This window comes from Macrotis lagotis, chromosome 2 (genome assembly GCF_037893015.1).
Source record: "Macrotis lagotis isolate mMagLag1 chromosome 2, bilby.v1.9.chrom.fasta, whole genome shotgun sequence".
In the NCBI taxonomy this organism is placed as follows: Eukaryota; Metazoa; Chordata; class Mammalia; order Peramelemorphia; family Peramelidae; genus Macrotis; species Macrotis lagotis.
This window is the reverse complement of record NC_133659.1, coordinates 43945692-43963142: the sequence shown is the minus strand read 5'-3', so window position 1 is coordinate 43963142 and position 17451 is coordinate 43945692. Positions and strand designations below refer to the sequence as shown.

The 17451-nt window shown below is 37.6% G+C and overlaps 1 protein-coding gene and 1 long non-coding RNA gene across 2 annotated transcripts in view; one reads left to right on the top strand and one right to left on the bottom strand.

The window, feature by feature from the left end:
- DDAH1 (dimethylarginine dimethylaminohydrolase 1) overlaps positions 1–17451 on the bottom strand; it is a 209174-nt gene that overhangs the window by 123698 nt on the left and 68025 nt on the right. The gene's annotated exons all lie outside the window — the stretch shown is intronic.
- On the top strand, positions 926–12392 carry LOC141512666 (uncharacterized). Its single transcript, XR_012475565.1, has 2 exons — positions 926–1132; positions 12066–12392. It is a non-coding gene; the product is annotated as an uncharacterized LOC141512666 (long non-coding RNA).

Sequence of the window (17451 nt, the reverse complement as noted above, 5' to 3'; positions counted from 1 at the left end):
TGTTGGGAGAGGTTGGTAGTATTGAGGTGTGGTCAGGGCTTGCCCTCCATTCAGCCAGGAAAAACTCAGTCTCTGGCTCAATCTTCTGGGCTTAAATGAAGATGGGTTTGGTTCAAAAGAATAGTAAGCCTGTAATTCTAAGTTAGGACAGGCAGACTCCTAAAGAAAAGGAAGGGCTCCCGACATCAATAAAGCCATTCACTCAATAGAGGGATTCAAGGAATTCTGGGAAACAAATTTCTTTTTTGCATCTGTCTGCTTCTCTCCACCCATGTGGCCATGAGTTCTGGTAACTTCTCTAGTAACATCTTTCCCTCTCCAATCTATCCTCGATAGAGCTGACAAGGTGCTATCTCTAAAGCACAGGTCTGAACCCAGTCCTGCCCTTTTTTTTTTTTTAACAAAAAAACCAAACAATAAAATATCCTTGGGTTCAGGAGTGTGGTGGTCCCTATCTCCTTCTAGCCTAAACTTGGACATCATCTCCTCCTTCAAAGTGTCTTGAAGATGCTTCCCAATCTAGCTCTAGCCTCCAGCTTATAATTTACACATTTCCCCTCTTCATGAACTCTCCATTCTAACCAAATCAGTCTACTTCTGTTTTTCCTAGAAGACATTCCGTTTCCCCAGTCCATACCTTTCTCACAGTCCATTCTGAATGTCTGGAACACACTCTCCCCTTTGCCTCTGTCTAGGACTCCCTGGCTTCCCTCCAAGATCAGCTCCAATCTCCCATCCCACACCCCACACATAAAGCTTTTCCTGATCCCTCCAGCTGGAAACTGCTAAGTGCATTTTGTATTTACTATGTATAATGTTTTTAATTTCTATATGAACTTGTGGTTTCTTCAGGGAGGGGTCTGATTCAGTTCTGTTGTATCTTCAGTGCTTGGTTATTTCAATTGCTTAATAGATACTTTCCTGTTTGATTGATTCCTAGAATGTGGCAGAGAAAGGCCAGCATGCATTATCTCCGAGGGTAGAGGATCAGGAACATTTGGATTATAATACCATCTTTGATGCTTGCTAATTGTATGACTATGGGAAATTCACTTAAACTTGAAAGGATTGAATTTTCTCATCTGCAAAATGGGCATACGAACAGCCCTAATTTGGACTTCGTGGAGTTGGGGTGAGGATCAAATTTTATATATATATATGTATATATATATACATATTTATAAAATATTTAAATATAACAAATGTCATGCATAAGATTATATATTATCTATAATATATATGCTTATATGTATGTGTATCTATGTGTGTATTTTATGTATATACACATACATAGCTATTGGATTTGGGGATAGAAGTGAGAATTGTTTACATTTTAAAACTGCCATTTCCTCTCTGAATATTTCTAAATAAGATGGCTAGATGGTGGGGATGGAGAGAGCACTGATCTTGGAGTCAAGAGGTTGGCGTTGAAATCCCGCCTCAGACACTTGATATTCACAGGCTTGGGTAAGTCACTTAACCCTGACTGCCTTGTATCCAGGGACATTTCCATTATTCTGATGCCAATCTGGCCACTGGATTCAGATGACTCTGGAGGAGAAAGTAAGACTGGTGATTTAGCCCAGCATCCCCTCATTCAATCCAATTCATGTGTTTGCCATGGCATCACTTACCTGATGTCATGGTCTTCTTCAAGAACAAAGGACAAACATCATCATCATCATCATCATTATCATCATCATATTTCTAAATATGTCTGCACAGGAAATTTTCTCTTATATCTTCCCAAATAGTTATATAAATGAGTATTATGTACAATGCTTTAGAAAATTTAAAGTACTATATGTGATGCTAATTATTATTATCATTATTATCTCCTTTTATATGTCTAATAAGCAATATTAAGAGAAAGATAACTCACTGACTCTTCCTATAATTTTCTGTTGAAACTAGATTTTTACAAATAGTAATTCAACCAATTTAAAATTGACATAGTTACAAGTGGGAGGGGCAGTGATCAATTGTCAATAGAGAGCTTGAGTCTTAGAATGAGAAATCCCTGGATGTTCTGACATTTCCTGGTCCTGTGTCCTTGCCATTTAACTTCAATTCCCAGGTAACCCCCAGAAACAATAAATTTCAGAGGTGCTATAAATCTGTACCAAGAGAAGGAGTTTCTTCTCTGGATGTTCCCTAAATCAATAGTTAGAAGTTCAGGTCCCTCCTCCTCAAGGTATACAGTAATACCTTGATATTACTCTAAAGTGAATTTGGAGGAATTGATACTTTAAGAGCCTTTTCCTAGAATTTATTCTAACCATATAATAAATCAAGGTAAGAGAATATTATCCTCTTTTCACTAAGAAACTGAGCAACAGACAAGATAAATTACTTGGTCATAGTCAGGTGGGAATTTGCCAATTAAAAAAAAATCCTGCTTTTAAGGTCCACCAGGCTAGAATAAAGTCATGTAGTCCAGTATTCAGCCTCCATTTCTACTCTCATTTCTTTCCTTCCCTACCTTACACTGCCCCTTCAATCAAAATAAAGATCTTACCCCTTCATAATTTCTTATAGGATTCTCATGTTATGATAGAATACATTAATCCATAAGGCACATAAGCTGATTTGATCACAAAAGACTTTTCCCCTATCTAGAAATGACATATTTGAATCTGTGCTGAAGTTAAAAGCTATTTTCATAGACTATCCATGTCGTTTCATTTCATTAAGTGATATTTTCTTCATTTTTATGTACAATAAACCCTTATAATACCATTAGAAAAAAGTAATGGACATTAAGTTTTAAAATATCCATTTAAAAGAAAACAAAGAAGCAAAGAAATGAAGTTATACATTCAGGGAAAGTACCTTCCATACACCAATAGATGTAAACAAATATACATGTTATTTCTTCATTAAAGCAGAACTGAATTCATCAAGTTTACAGAAGGATCTTCCAGTTCTTAGGAACTGGATTTGGGGGTGGGGTGAGGATTGTTTCCACTTTTAAAACCGCCATTTCCTCTCTATTTCTAAAAAGTGCTTCACAGGAAAATTTTTCTTGTATTTTCTTAAATTGTCCGACAATTCTTAATTAGATAGAAATTCTTCCAGATGAGTGCCACTGGCCTTTCCCCTTCCACCGTCTCCACCTCAGGACCAAAGCTCTGGGTGAAGCTTTAATTACTCATTTAGGGAGGATACGCCATCTTCCAATTTAATTCAGCCAGTTCTCTTTAGAGTAAATGTAGAATGAAGGTTCAGTGTGCTTGGAGGATCTCTTAGCAACTAGAGTAGAATGGGCCAACAATGGATGATTCACAGATTTTAGCTGGGGTTTGCAGATCTGTCTGCCAAGACGCCCGAGCAAACTCACATTGCTAGACGCTATGGTAAAATGTGACCTCTTTTAAAAGTCTCTCAGAAAAGACAAGAAATCTGGAGCTTTCTAACAGTTCTGTGGTGTCTGAAAGGTAACAATCCCTGAACTATGAAATCATGACTTTATGAGACCAGCACACTTTCTGTGATGATCATTTTCATTTAATTAGAATTGGTGCCATTTTAGTTGAATGTGACTAAAACTAACTAGGCATTTCCAAAAGGACATTATGATATTTTTAAGCGAGTAAAAATAGCAGCTACTTAATAGAATCCCTGGTTTCTTTAGTTTAGAGCATCATTCATTCAAATGCCAGTGTCGGGAGAAGGTCCTTTCTAATTTTTTCCTCTCATGACCTCCAAACATCTAATTATCAGAGGCCCCTCCCTCCAAAAGTTGTTTTGTATTAAGAGGTATATACAGTGTATTTACTTATTTGTGATGGGCACAGTGGGTAGAGCACTGTCCTTAGAGTTTGGAGGATGGGGGGTTTGAATCTAGCTTCAGATACTTGCTACTTATAAGCTGTGTGACCTTGGACAAGTCACTTAACCCTGACTGCCTCACATCTGATTCCTATCTGGTCATTGGACTCAAATTATTCCAGAGGAGAAAGTGAGGCTGGTGACTTAGCAGAGCCCCACCTCATTCAAATCCAATCCATGTGCTTGTTAAAGCATTACCTCCTTGATGTTGTGGTCTTCTTCAAAAATAATGGACAAACATTATTATTATTATTATTATTATTATTATTATTATTATTATAACTTACTTGTGATATATTCTGTTCCCTGATTAGGAGGTAAGCTCCATCAGGGCATGCGTTTGCATCTCTAGAGCCTAGCACGATATCCTGCATGTAGAAAGCACTTTGTTGAACTGAATGAATTTTTTGAATCTTGAAATTGAAAGTACAAAATAGTTTTTTTTTGAATATTGATCTAAGGACAAAGTAAGGTTTTTTTGGAGGGTGGGTTGGGGTGGGGGAATGATGATAATGGAGAGGATGGACCAGTAATTCAACAAGTAGGGAACTCCTAGTGATGTGACACCGTCTCTGCAACTTAGTCTTAGAGACTTGTTCCACATCAGTTGGTTAAGTGACTTACTCAGCATTTCATAAGCCAGAGATTAGATTTCAACCCAGGTCTTCTTGACTTTGACACTGGTTCCATCCTCAGATCTGTAGCTTCCAACTTCATAGTAGGTCGTAAAGTTTATGTTCCGTATGCATAATATTTGAGGATCTAGGCTCAATTTCTTACAATTAGAGTTTAAATAAAGGCTAATCTACAGGGATAGGGACTACACCTGGGATTTCAGAAGTGTAGAGAACCCTCAGAAACTCCTTCTACCAATGTATGTTGGCAATTTTTTTGTGATATACAGTCTGAGAATAGTTCAGGGTCATGCAGGCAGTACTTGGACTCATTCTGGGTCTTGGCTTTGCATCCATCTCTCTATTTGTATACCTTACTGTCTCTCTTACAAAAAGAGATCTTCCAAACAAGAAATTAATGATTCAATATTAATGTATGCTGGGAAGGGAGGTGGCACAGACCTAGAGCCAGGGAGACCTTAGTTGAAATCCAGGTTCACATACTTACAAGTTCTGTGACCCTGAGCACATGACTGTTTGCCTCAGTCTCCTCATTTGTAAAATGAGCTTGAGAAGGAAATGGCAAACCACTCCAGTATCTTTGCCAAGAAAATCCCAAATGGGGGCACAACTGAAAAATGATTAAACAACAATAACCTACCCTGGACAGATCAGTGATGGGGGTCAGAACTGGATGAAACAGATTAAACAGGGCAGAGTTTAACAATGAATAAAACACAATACAATGTGGTTTCTAAGTCAATATGCAGCCTATAAGGATCTGTTTCTATTTTAGTTTGGCACCATTGGACTAGGCAGCTCTCCTGGACTAGAAATTGCACAGAAGCTTCCCTTATGCACTGGTAGTTGTTTCTTCATGTGGCAGTTTCTTAACCTATCGAAATCACAGGTCTGGTCTCTATTCTCCACACATAGTTTGTTGCGGTGGTAGTTCAGTTGTTTCAATCATATTCAATTCTTCATGATCCCATTTAGTGTTTATTTGACAAAGATTCTAGAGGGGTTGGCCATTTCCCCCTTTAACTCATTTTACAGATGAGGATACTGAGGCAAATAGGGTGAAGTGACTTGCCCAGGATCACACATATTGTTAACCTTTACTAAAACTCTCCTCTGATGTGTGTATTTGATTCTAGGTCCTAAAGTTTATGCCAGTGGAACATATTTATTTTCCCACCTGAACTCCAAAGTTACCAATGATCTAATTAACAAAACCTGTGGTCTTTCCTCAACCTTCATCCTCCTTTACCTCTCTGAAGCTTCTGACACTGTTGATCACCCTCTCCTCCTTGATATTCTATCAGACCTTCTTTCTCAGTCTCTTTTGCTGTATTCTCATTGAGGTCGTGATCACAAACCATAGGTATCCCCCCTAGGGTTCTGTTCTGGGTCCTCTTCTGCTTCATGCTACTTCACTTGGTATGATCAACAGCTCCCATGTGGTTAAATTACCATCTCTATGCTTAGGATTTTCAAGTCTAACTAACCTGCTCAAGCCTCTCTTTCTGACCTCCAATCTTGCAATTCCAATTGCCTTTTAGATATCTTGAATTGAATGTCCAGTTAAACTCAACATGTCCAAAATGGAACTCATTGTTTTTCCCCTAAACCATCTTCCAAACTTCCCCATTACTGTTATGGGCATCCCATTCCCAGTTATACAGACAACAACCTAGATTTCTGATGTCTCCCATCCAATTTGTTGCCAATTCTTTTCAATTTTACCTTGGTACCATCTCTCAAAAACGTTCCTATCTCTTTTCTGAGACTGCCACCACTCTGTTCCAGACCCTTATCATGCCATACCTGGACTATTAAAATAGCTTCGTGGTGGGTCTGCTTGCTACAATTCTCTCCATTTTAATCCATCCTCTATTCAGTAATTATAGTCATCTTCCTTATGTGCAGATCTAACCACGTCATTCCACTTCCTCTCCCCTCCACTCAATAGATCTTAAGGGCTTTCTATCATCAAGATCAAGTCTAAAATCCTCTATTTGTATTCTTTATATAGTTATCAAAATCATTTATAACAACCACTCCACCCATTACACCTTTCTAGGTTTCTAATACCCAAGAACACTGACCTCCTTGCAATTCCTCAAACTGGAAATTGCATTTCAGCTCTGGGCATTGTCTCTGGTTGCCCCCCATATTTGAAATGCTCTCCTTCCTCATCGCTTCCTTGCTTTCCTAATATCTATCAAGTCTCAGCTAAAATTCCATCTTCTATAGGAAATCTTTTCTAGTACTTTGTAATTTCAGTACCTTGCCTCTGTTAATTATTCCTGTTTATCCCACATAAATCTTTTTTATACATATTTGTTTGTTTGCTTGTTTCTTCCATTAGATTGCAAGCTCCTGGAGGGCAGGGGATTTTTTTTTGCCTTTTTCCATTATCAGTGTTTAGTGCATTTTTTTGTGACACATAGTAGGAACTTAATAAATGCTTATTGAGTGAGTAAATATGAAGCCTTTTTCTTTCACAGATATCATTATCACTTGACCTCCTCATGCCTTAGTTTCCTAATTTGTAAACTGAGGAGGTTGGACCTGATGACCTCTAAGGTTCTTTCCACCTCTAGCTCTTTGATCTAATTACTTCTTATGGCTGGGCTTATCACAGATAAAACTTCTCTTCTATGCTTATTACATGCTAGGGTTATGAATAGATGCAAGGAAGATGCTTCCTGCCCTCAAAGAGGAATAACTTGCTCAGAGTCACAGGGTTGACCTCCATTTCTATATTCTAAGAAAGGAAGACAATACATAAGGAGGAGGAGCAAAGAGGACATGGAGGAGAAGGGCAGTGAGGACAGTGACTGAAGTGCAGGCAGTATTGTTTGGAAAAGGAGGTTGTGAATTCAATAGCCTAATCACAGAAGGAGATATTTTAGAAGGTTTGACTCATACATGATAATTTTGTTGTATATTTGAAAGGAATAGCAAGTTGTGCATAGTTTCATGTACAATTATCTTTTTTTATGATATGGAAATGCTTGTTTTATTCCCTAAATTAAAAAGAAAATTAATTTAAAAATAAGACTGTTTTCTTTGAATACATAGTAGTTTATAATTTATGAAAGGTTACATCATTACAAACTTACTGCTTTGCCTTATAAGGATATTACATCATCACCCCATGAACCTGAATGGCTAAATATTATTCCTATTTTTCAGATGAGGAAACTGAGTCACTGAGAAGTTACATGACTTGCTCAAGTTCAGATAGCTACAGGATAATGGAACTAGAGCTCAAACTTAATTCTTTTGACTCTTTGTCTAATGGTCCTTTCCTTAGAACGGAAAGACCTTATCTTCCTATGGTAAGACAAGAAATAGCATCTGTTTACCTGGTCTTATACAAGAAAAACAGAATGAGAAATGGAGATGAAAGCAAGTCATACTTATGTTCAGAAATGGATGTTAGTATTCTCACAGATGCAGAGGAAAGGCTGCAATATGATGAAACATGACATCTGTTCTCTTTACAAGGGAGCCCTATGAGTTAGAGCCAGTAAACTATATGTGCAAAATCTTCTGAAAAAAAAGAAGCTGTATATCTAAATATGTATATATAAAATATATGTTTTATTTGAGTTTTTGTACTTTTATTTTATATTATTTTTGTTTATTTTACATTATTAAAATATTCTTGTAGCAAGAGTAATCATAAACCCCTCCCCCCCAAAAAAAGATGAGAAATGTCAAGAATAGTGAGAGAGAGAGAGAAAAAAGGAAATGTACTTCAGTCTGTGATCAAGTTCCAATAGCTCTGTCTCTGGAATGAGTTGCCTTCCCCATCCTAGCCACCAAAGAAGTTGCTTTAATATTTTTCCCAAAGTATTTCCCACTGTATTTCCCTCCACTCTATTCCCTCCATATCTATTCCATTCTCTCTCTCCTTTCACCATGTCCCTGTTCAGAAATGTGTTGTATTTGAGCACTGTCTCCCACAGTCTTCCCTCTCTTCTATCACCTACTTTCCTCCATTCCCCTTTATCCCATCCCTTTTGCATCATTTTTCTCTAGGCTAAGATAGATTTCTATACCCTATTAAGTGTGTATGTTATTCCCTCTCTGAGTCATTTCTGATGAGAATGAAGGCTCACTTGACTCTTATGTGAAATATCTTAGTCTCTTCTTTCTCTCCTTTCTTTTCCTCCCAGTACTTTTTCTTTATCACCCACTGACTCCATCTTTTTACTATATTATACCATTACATTCTGCTGCTTCCTGTGTCTATATATGAACCTTCTAACAGCTCTTATAAATGAGAAAATTCATATGAGTTATCAGTATCCTCTTTCCATTCAGGAATACAAGCAGTTCCACATCATTAAGTTCCTCATCATTAAGTTCCTCATAATTAGTCCTTGTTCACCCTTTCTAAGGTTCATTTGAGTCCTGTACTTGGAGATCAAACTTGTTGTTCAGCTCTAATTCTTTCAAAGTCTGAAAAGTCTGGAAAGTCTGAAAGTCCCCTGTTTCATTGAAAGACCATCTTTTCCCCTGAAAGAGGATGTTCAGTTTTGCTGGGCAGTTGATTCTCAGTTGTAAACCAAGATCTTTGGCCTTCCAGAATATCATATTCCAAGCCCTATGAGCCCTTAATGTAGATGCTGCCAGATCCTGTGTAATCCTGTGTATAGAGCCATGGTAGCTGAATTGCTTGTTTCTGGCAGCTTTTAGTATTTTCTCTTTGACTTGGGAGTTTTGAAATTTGGCTAGAAGATTCCTGGAAGTTTTTCTTTTGGGATCTCTTTCAGGAGGTGATCAGTGAATTCCCTCAATTTCTATTTTACTCTACTTCTAGAATCTCAGGGCAATTTTGCTGTATTATTTCTTGAAAATTGAAGTCTAGGCTCTTTTCCTGGTCATGACTTTCAGGTAGCCCAATAATTTTTAAATGATCTCTCTTCGATCTGTTTTCAAGGTCAGTTGTTTTTCCAATGAGATATTTCACATTTTCTTCTAATTTTTTTGGTATAGTTTTATTGCTTCCTGAGTTCTTACAATGTCATCAGCTTCTTTTATTTTCATTCTGTATTTGAAGAAGTTATTTTCTTCAGAGAGTTTTTTTTAACTCCTTTTCCAGCTGACCAATTCTGCTTTTTAAGGCATTCTTCTCATTTGCCTTTTGTGTTGCTTTTTTCCATTTGGCCTAAACTGGTTTTTAATACGTCATTTTTTCAGTATTTTTTTGTATATCTTTCACTACGTTGCTGACTTGGTGTTTATGATTTATCTGCATTGCTCTTATTTCTCCTCCCAATTTTTCCTCTACCTCCTTTAATTGCTTTTCAAATTCTTTTTTTGAGTTCATCCATAGCCTGAGTCCATTTTCTATTTCTCTTGGAGGTTTTGGGTATAGAAATTTCAATTTTGTCATCTTCTGAAACTTCCATGGGACCAAAGTAATTTTCTGTGGTCAAATTATACTTTTTCTTTTGTTTGCTCATTTCTCCAGCCTATGACTGATTTACCGTGCTTCCAAGGCAGGGACCTTAATTCCTCCAAAGTCTTATGAGAGGCTCTGACTGTTCTCTTGCCTGTGATCAGGCTCTCCCCTCTGCCCTGGAGCTGTTGAAGATGGTTCTTACTTGGCTATGATGGTGTTGTGGGGGCCCAGACTTCAACATGGATCTGAGTGTGGGCAAACAGCTGAGTCCTGCCCCAGGGAGAGCAGAGAGACCTCTGCAGAATTCCTTGACCCCTTTACTGTTTATGGGCTGAGAGCTCTGGAAGTACTAGATGGCTCTGCTGACTCCCACTGCAGTTCTCACTGTAGGGCTGCTTTGAGGCCAGAGCTCTGCTCCAAGCTCACTCTGGTACAGCAGAGTTCTCTCACCACCCCTTCAGGCTATCCTCAATGATTCCTGGGCCAAGAGGTCTGGAAATCACCCCCTCTGCCATAGACCCAGGCGCATGGTCTGGCCATGCTGAACTGCGGCTACAGTTCACTGTGGCTTTCTCCAACCCCTGGTGAAGGTGGAACAGACCTTTCCTGTGGATCTTCTAAGTTTTCTTGGACTAGGAAATTGTATCATTCAGTCTTTCTATGGGTTCTGTCCTCTAAATTTTGGCGAGAGTCATAATTTGACGGCTTTTGGAGTTTTTTGGGGAACGCCTTTCTGGGAATTCCTAGCTTCACGCCACTGTCTTGGCTCTGCCCCTGTCCTTCATTTTCTAAGAGGACCAATGATTTCACAGGGTGCTATCTTAACTTATGTTTATTTATTCTTTTTGCAAGAAATGGGTTAAGTGTCTTGCCCAAGGTCACCCAGATAAGTAAATATTAAGTGTTTGAGGCTGCATTTGAACTCAGATCCTCCTGACTCCAGGGCCAGTGCTCTATCCACTGTGCCACCTAGTTGTCCCAACTTCTTCTGAAAATATACATGTAAATCTTTTTGTGAAGATAAACATTATATATATATATATATATATATATATATATATATATATATCTGCAAAATACATTTGATATATCCTGGAATATAAATATATTAAAATATAAAATTATCTTGGTAATACAATGGTAGCAAAAAGAGGTATCAGTATAGTAAAGGGGAAAAGAACCCTGATTTTAGATGTTTTTTATGATATTGGGGATTTTAAAGTCATTTCAAAATTCAGTATTCGGAAAACATTTCCAGTGGGACCCACAAATCAATTTTGATATGATCCTGATCATGAGTCAAAAATAATAATCATTTATATTTTTGCAATGACTTAAGGTTTGCAAAGTGCTTTACTCATCTCAAAGTAAGACAGGATAATGTAGTAACAGAGGTAGAATATTGCTTTAGAGTCTTTCAACTCTGTGGGCCTCAGTTTCTTCATCTGTAAAACAAGAAGAGTGAACTAGGTGACCTCAAAGATTTTTTCTTCAAGTTTCAAATCTCTGATCCTATGGAATTTCGAAAGGTTGTGCTTTGTTTCAGATGTTAGATGTTCAAGTAGCAAGGTTGGAACAGTGGATAGTGTTAAATGAGGAATCCTAATGATGAGTCAAATCAAGAAATAAATGCTGATGATTCAAAGAAACACAAAAATAGTCCTTCCCTGAGACAGACAACATGCAAATAATTATATAAAACAAGTTAGATAAAAGATAAAATGAGAAAGTCTCAGAATGAAGGAGTTGAGATAGGTTCAAAATCTTCCTCCATTATTTAATATGTGTGGGACCCAAGGCAAACCACTTAGCCTCTCTAGGAACTTCAATTTTCTTATCTGTAAAATGGGAATAATATCCTTAGTAGCTACTTCATAGGGATTTTTTTTTAAGGCACAAATGAGATAATATTTGTAAAACCCCTTGCAAACCTTAAGGTATGAAATAAATTCTAGTCACTGCCCTTATCTTTTGATTGGAATGCCATTCATTTTTTCCCCTAGCTCACACTGCACCTCAAGGTACATTAAACTGTATACTCCTATGCAAACAAGGAAATTTTATCTATATTACTCAGTAGCTGCTGTGGATCCTAGTGTGATATCTATGAAGCCAAAGAAATCAACTTACTGTTTTGCCTTATAAGGATATTAGATCATCGCCCCATGAACCTGAAGCTTCCCATGTGTTTTTTGCAGCTGCTGATACACTTTGGAGCCAAGGCTGAGCTTTGGCAATTTGGATTCCTGTGTGTTGTGATAATCAGCTGGGGTTTGGAAAATCCTTCAAAAAATCTAATGTTCTGGCAATTTAACAAGGCTTCTGAAAAAAACCCCAACAATTTAACATCTGGAACAAAATATTCACAGTAGGCCAAGACCAACATTGCAAAGAACTTTTCTTTCAGTCAAGGGAAAGTATGGTACTTCCGTGTCTGTCATCAGCTAGACTAGTCCATTTAATAAGTTCTGGAGCCATTTATAATAAATAAAAGATATAGTGGACATTGTACAGAGCAAACTGAACACATGGTCTGAGTATTTATCATAGCCTAAAACTATAATTATCAATGATCTGAATCAAGGCAGAGATGGCATGCTAATCAGATTTGCAGATGACACAAAGCATAGAAGGAAAGCTAACATACTGCATGACTGCGTCAGAATCTAAAATGATCTTGACAGGCTAGAATGTGGGCCTAAACCTAATAAGATGAAATTTAACAGAGATAAATAGAAATCTTACATTGGGGATTTTAAAAATTGACCATTATAAGTTCAAGATGGAGGGGATCAGAGTAGGTAAAAGAGCATCTGAAAAAGACCTGGGGTTTGTGTAGATTGAAAATTCAATAGGACTCAACAGTGGGATATGATGGCTATTGTGTTCTAAGTAAACCACATCTAAAACCCATTTATTTCTGAGTATCTCTCTCTCTCTCTCTCTCTCTCTCTCTCTCTCTTTATATATATATATATATATATATATATATATATATATATATATATATACCCACACACATATATCTATAGTAGTATACATTATAGGGTGACTAACTGAAGTGAAGGTCTTAAAATCATGCCCTCTAAGAAAATGGGAATGTTTAGTCAAGAAAAGAGAAGACTCATAATGAACAAGGGAGCTGCCTAACATGTGGAAGAAAGATAAGAGTTATTTATCTCAGCCAGAACCAAGAGCAATAGTGGAAGCCAGAGAATGGCAAAGTTAAAAGGTTTGCTATAAGAATAAATTTCTTATCCATTAGAACTATTCAAAGATGGACGTGGGATGTAGTGTAGGGCTTTAGGATGTTCTGAGTTAAGTTTGAATGGAGGTTTTTAATGGGCTACATTAATGGAGGTATTCAAAGTAAAGGACCATTAATTTTGATTATTGTGAAGTAGATTTTTGACCAGATATGAGATAGCCTCTGACATTCCTTCCAACTCTGTAATTTAGTCTATGCACAGATATTTGTGTGATCTTTCATTATCCTCTTCTCTTCTACAAATGAAAATCTACAAAGGAAATTCAACAATCAAACTCTAGAATCTCTTGTTTATCCTTTCTGGTAGATACAGGAGAGAATATAACATTGAATATGGAATGTATTTACAGGACTTCCTTTTTTTTTTTTTTAACATTCTCCTTTCACCTAAAGTTAGGGAAGAGACAATGATTTAACAGATGCTCATCAGAAATCTCTAAGGATCCAACTTCAAAGCTTGACTTAGATCAAAGGCAAAATGAATTTATTATTTTATTTCTGTTTAAGATTTATGAAGATGCTGCAGTCAGTTGGATACAGTACAAAGCAGAAGTGAATTAATGAAATGTCTCCTCCTTCGAAAAAGGAGTTTACATTTTAAGGTACATAGGACACATGTTTTCTTTCTTTCAGAAGAATTTACCTTCTGGGGTAGCTGGCTTGCCTTCCCACTTTGTAGTAGCTTCCTCCAATAGTATGTTCTTATCTTTCATAAACAACTAAACCCAAGCAACTTCTGTGATGGAAAATGACAAGTATTTATTATTTGTTATACACAAGACCCAGCTGGAAATACAAAGAAGAGTGAGATACAATCTAAGTTTTGAAAGAATTTATCATCTGGGGGCTGTTAGGTGGCACAGTGAATAGGGCACCAGCCCTGGAGTCAGGAGGACCCGAGTTCAAATCAGCCTCAAACATTTAATGATTGCCCAGATGTGTGACCTTGGGCAAGTCACTTAACTCCCTTTCCTTAAATAAAAAAAATAACAAATAAATAAAAAATAAAGAATTTACCATCCAGTAGAAAAGATGGTATGTATTCAAGAAGAGCAATATAATGCAGAACATGAAATGTCCTAAGAGAAGAATGTATCACTATGGGGATTCAGAAGAGGGACAAATCTTTTAGCAGAGGGAGGTCTTGATTGGGAGTTAGGAGATGCAGCCTCAAGGCTTGGCTGTGATGCTTTGATTGTAACCATGGGCAAGGGATTTAAACTTTTTCAGTTTCATTTTTTCATTTGTAAATAGATAATAATGCATAAATTGATAATGTAATATACTGACTACTTTGTGGAGGTATTGTGCTTTGTAGAATTTAAGGCCTGAACATGATAAATATGTTGTTGTTATTCACTCAGCTGGGACAAGAGATATGAGGCAATCAGGATTAAGTGACTAGCCCAAGGTCATACAGCTACTAAGTGTCTGAGGCTGGATTTGACTCTTGGGCTTCAGAGTCAGTACTCTCTCCCATCGAGCATCTAGCTGCCCCTAGCTGATTATCTTGCATTCTGAGCTATCTCCAATTGTCCTGATTCATATCTGGCCACTGGACCCAGATGGCTCTGGAGGAGAAAGTAAAGTTTGTAACTTAACATAACCCCCCCTCACTCAAATTCAATTCATGTGCTTGTCAGGGCATCACCTTCGTGATGTCATGGTCTTTTTCAAAAACAAAGGACAAACATCATCAGTGGGAACAAGTGAAAGAGAAGATGGAGAAGATGGCATTTGAAAAGACACTCGAAATCTAGAGAACACTATAGGCAGAGATGGGGTATGGGAATTCTAAGCGAAGGGATCATCAGGAGAAGAAAGCACAATGGTGAGTGAATTCTCAAGGGTCATGTTTAGGAAACATTGAATAATTCGACTTAGCAAAGAGAACATATATGTAGAGAAGAAAAGTTGAAAAAGTCGTTTGGGTTAACAGGATCCAGAATAACAGACTGAGAAGCATAACCCTTAAGAAGCTGAGACAGTAGAGGGTTGGGGCAGAGATGGGAAATGTCTAAAGTCTGAACAACAAGGAGAGGAGAGAAGACAAAAGAAGTGAGGAGTTTGTATAACTGGAAGTGGTAGAATACATGTGTAGAATTGCCTTCTTCCAAGTGACCATGTGCACAACTCAGCACTGAGGGGGTTGGGATTTTGAGATGATTAAATAATCCTTTTATTGGCTGATGAGCAGGAAGAACTTAGTGATCCATTCAATGGAGTTTATTTTTTTTGGGAGGGGTTGCAAGGCAATGGGGTTAAGTGATTTGGTCTCACAGCTAGGTAATTATTAAGTTTCTGAGTCTGGATTTGAACTCGGGTCCTCCTGACTCCAGGGCTTGTGCTCTATCCACTGAACCACCTAGCTGGCCCCACTCAATAGTCTTTAGAAATGAAATGACTATTCCTAATTCGCTCTTCCTTTGACTATATAGGTGAGATATAAGTAGCTCTAGGATTTCATATGAGTGTTTGGAAGAATAGCATCTTTCCTGTTCTCCTACCTTGGTAAGCATTCAGCTATCAGCATATGACAGCTAAAATCCATATGCTGCGTAAGTGATTCTGACTCTACTGAGGGTGTTACTTTTTGACCTAAGGTGAATGAGGTTCATGAGGAAGGAAGGAAGGGGCAAAAAGGTACTAAAACTTCGATATTTACTTCTTAACTGAAGAAGTTCAGAGAGCCTGGGTACTTTGGTCAGTACCTAGTAAGGGGAGAAGACTGACAATGGCTCTGGGCTTCTATTGACAGGAGGATAAACCCAATTCCTGTTCTGGCTTATGAGAAGATATATGCCACAAGGGGGAAAGTTTAGAGTCAAAGACAAAAGTAGAATACTTATTTGGTAGGCCCCCCCCAAATGTTTCATATTTCAGTTTTTATGATTCAAGCTCCCTGCATTTTTACAGGGAGTATATACAGAGAATATACAGTGAGTTTGAATCACAAACACTGGAACATGAAATTCTAGCTACTTATTAAGACTTGTCAATGAGCACTTAGTCTATTGTGTTTTTCAGACTTTATTTTCTGTATGTATGAAATCAATAGTTGTCTATTATAAGATTAATGTTTTATAAATGAGTATTTCTAATCTTCTTTTTTGGAAGACTGGAGACTTGAATTAAAATTTAAGCTTTAAACAATTTTTTCCCTGGGGTTCTGAGATGGGGCTTACAATAAGCTAAAGAATTCCATTCCAGGAAAATTGCTAGCAGTATATGGCCTTGGTCTAGAGGTTAATAAGGGCTTTATTATGAATGTGTAGGGTGGATTCTGATTCAATCATGGACAGGACAAGATGGTCTCTAGGCCCATTCCAAGTCTGAGAGTCTTTGCCTTTGTGGAGTACCTGGGATTGATCCTACATATCTCAGAAAGCAGCTAATTAAATTACAGATTTAGGAAATTCATGATAATAAGTTCAAAAGAGGGTAAAGAAGCAGTAGCTCTGATCACAACCAAAAGGCTTAGGGTCCCAGAAAATGTCAGAAAAATGCCCAAAGGAAAATGAACAGAAACCATAGACACCTCCAGAAGAAGGTTCATCCACTGGTTAAAGAAGAAGAGACATGTCAGAGTGGTTGATGTTCAACTGATGGGTTTCAAATCACTGACACAAAATGAACAATAAAGTATGCAGTCTTCTTGGTCCATGTGTCTGACTCACGCTAGGAAATCTTCTATGATTTATTAAATCTAACAATCACAACCTGCTTCTGGTGAATTATGTGGGGGAGACATGGTTCTGCCAGAAAGAATTTAGGAAACAATGATAGCAATTATGAAATCCTGGGCAAGAAGCTAAGGAATTAAAGGCACGGGTAGTGTTTTCATCCATTTTGTTGATAAAAGATAGATGCATCAAAAGAGATAGAAGGATACGAACAGTGAACAGTTGGTAAAAATGATGTTGTCTTAGAAGAGGATTCTGATGTCTGGAACATGGATTTGAGGGGACAAGAACACTATTTTCTTGGTTCAGGATGCTCCACTTCTAGAAGATTTATTGGACTACAAGTCCAATGAGTTAACAGTATAATATGGCAGTCATATGAACTAATGTCATCTTAGGCAATAGAGAAGTAAAAAGTGCAAGAGTAGGGAGGTGTTGATCCCACTGAAATTGGGCTTGATGTAGAGTGTTATATTCTCTGTGGGGTGTCACATGTAAGGAAGGATTTTGATAAGTTGGAGTATATTCAGAGGAGGACAATTAAGATGGGGAAAGGCTTCAAATTCATGTCCTCTGAGGATCTGTTCAAGGAACTTGGGGTGTTGAGCCTGAGAAAGGAAGATTTTACTGCCT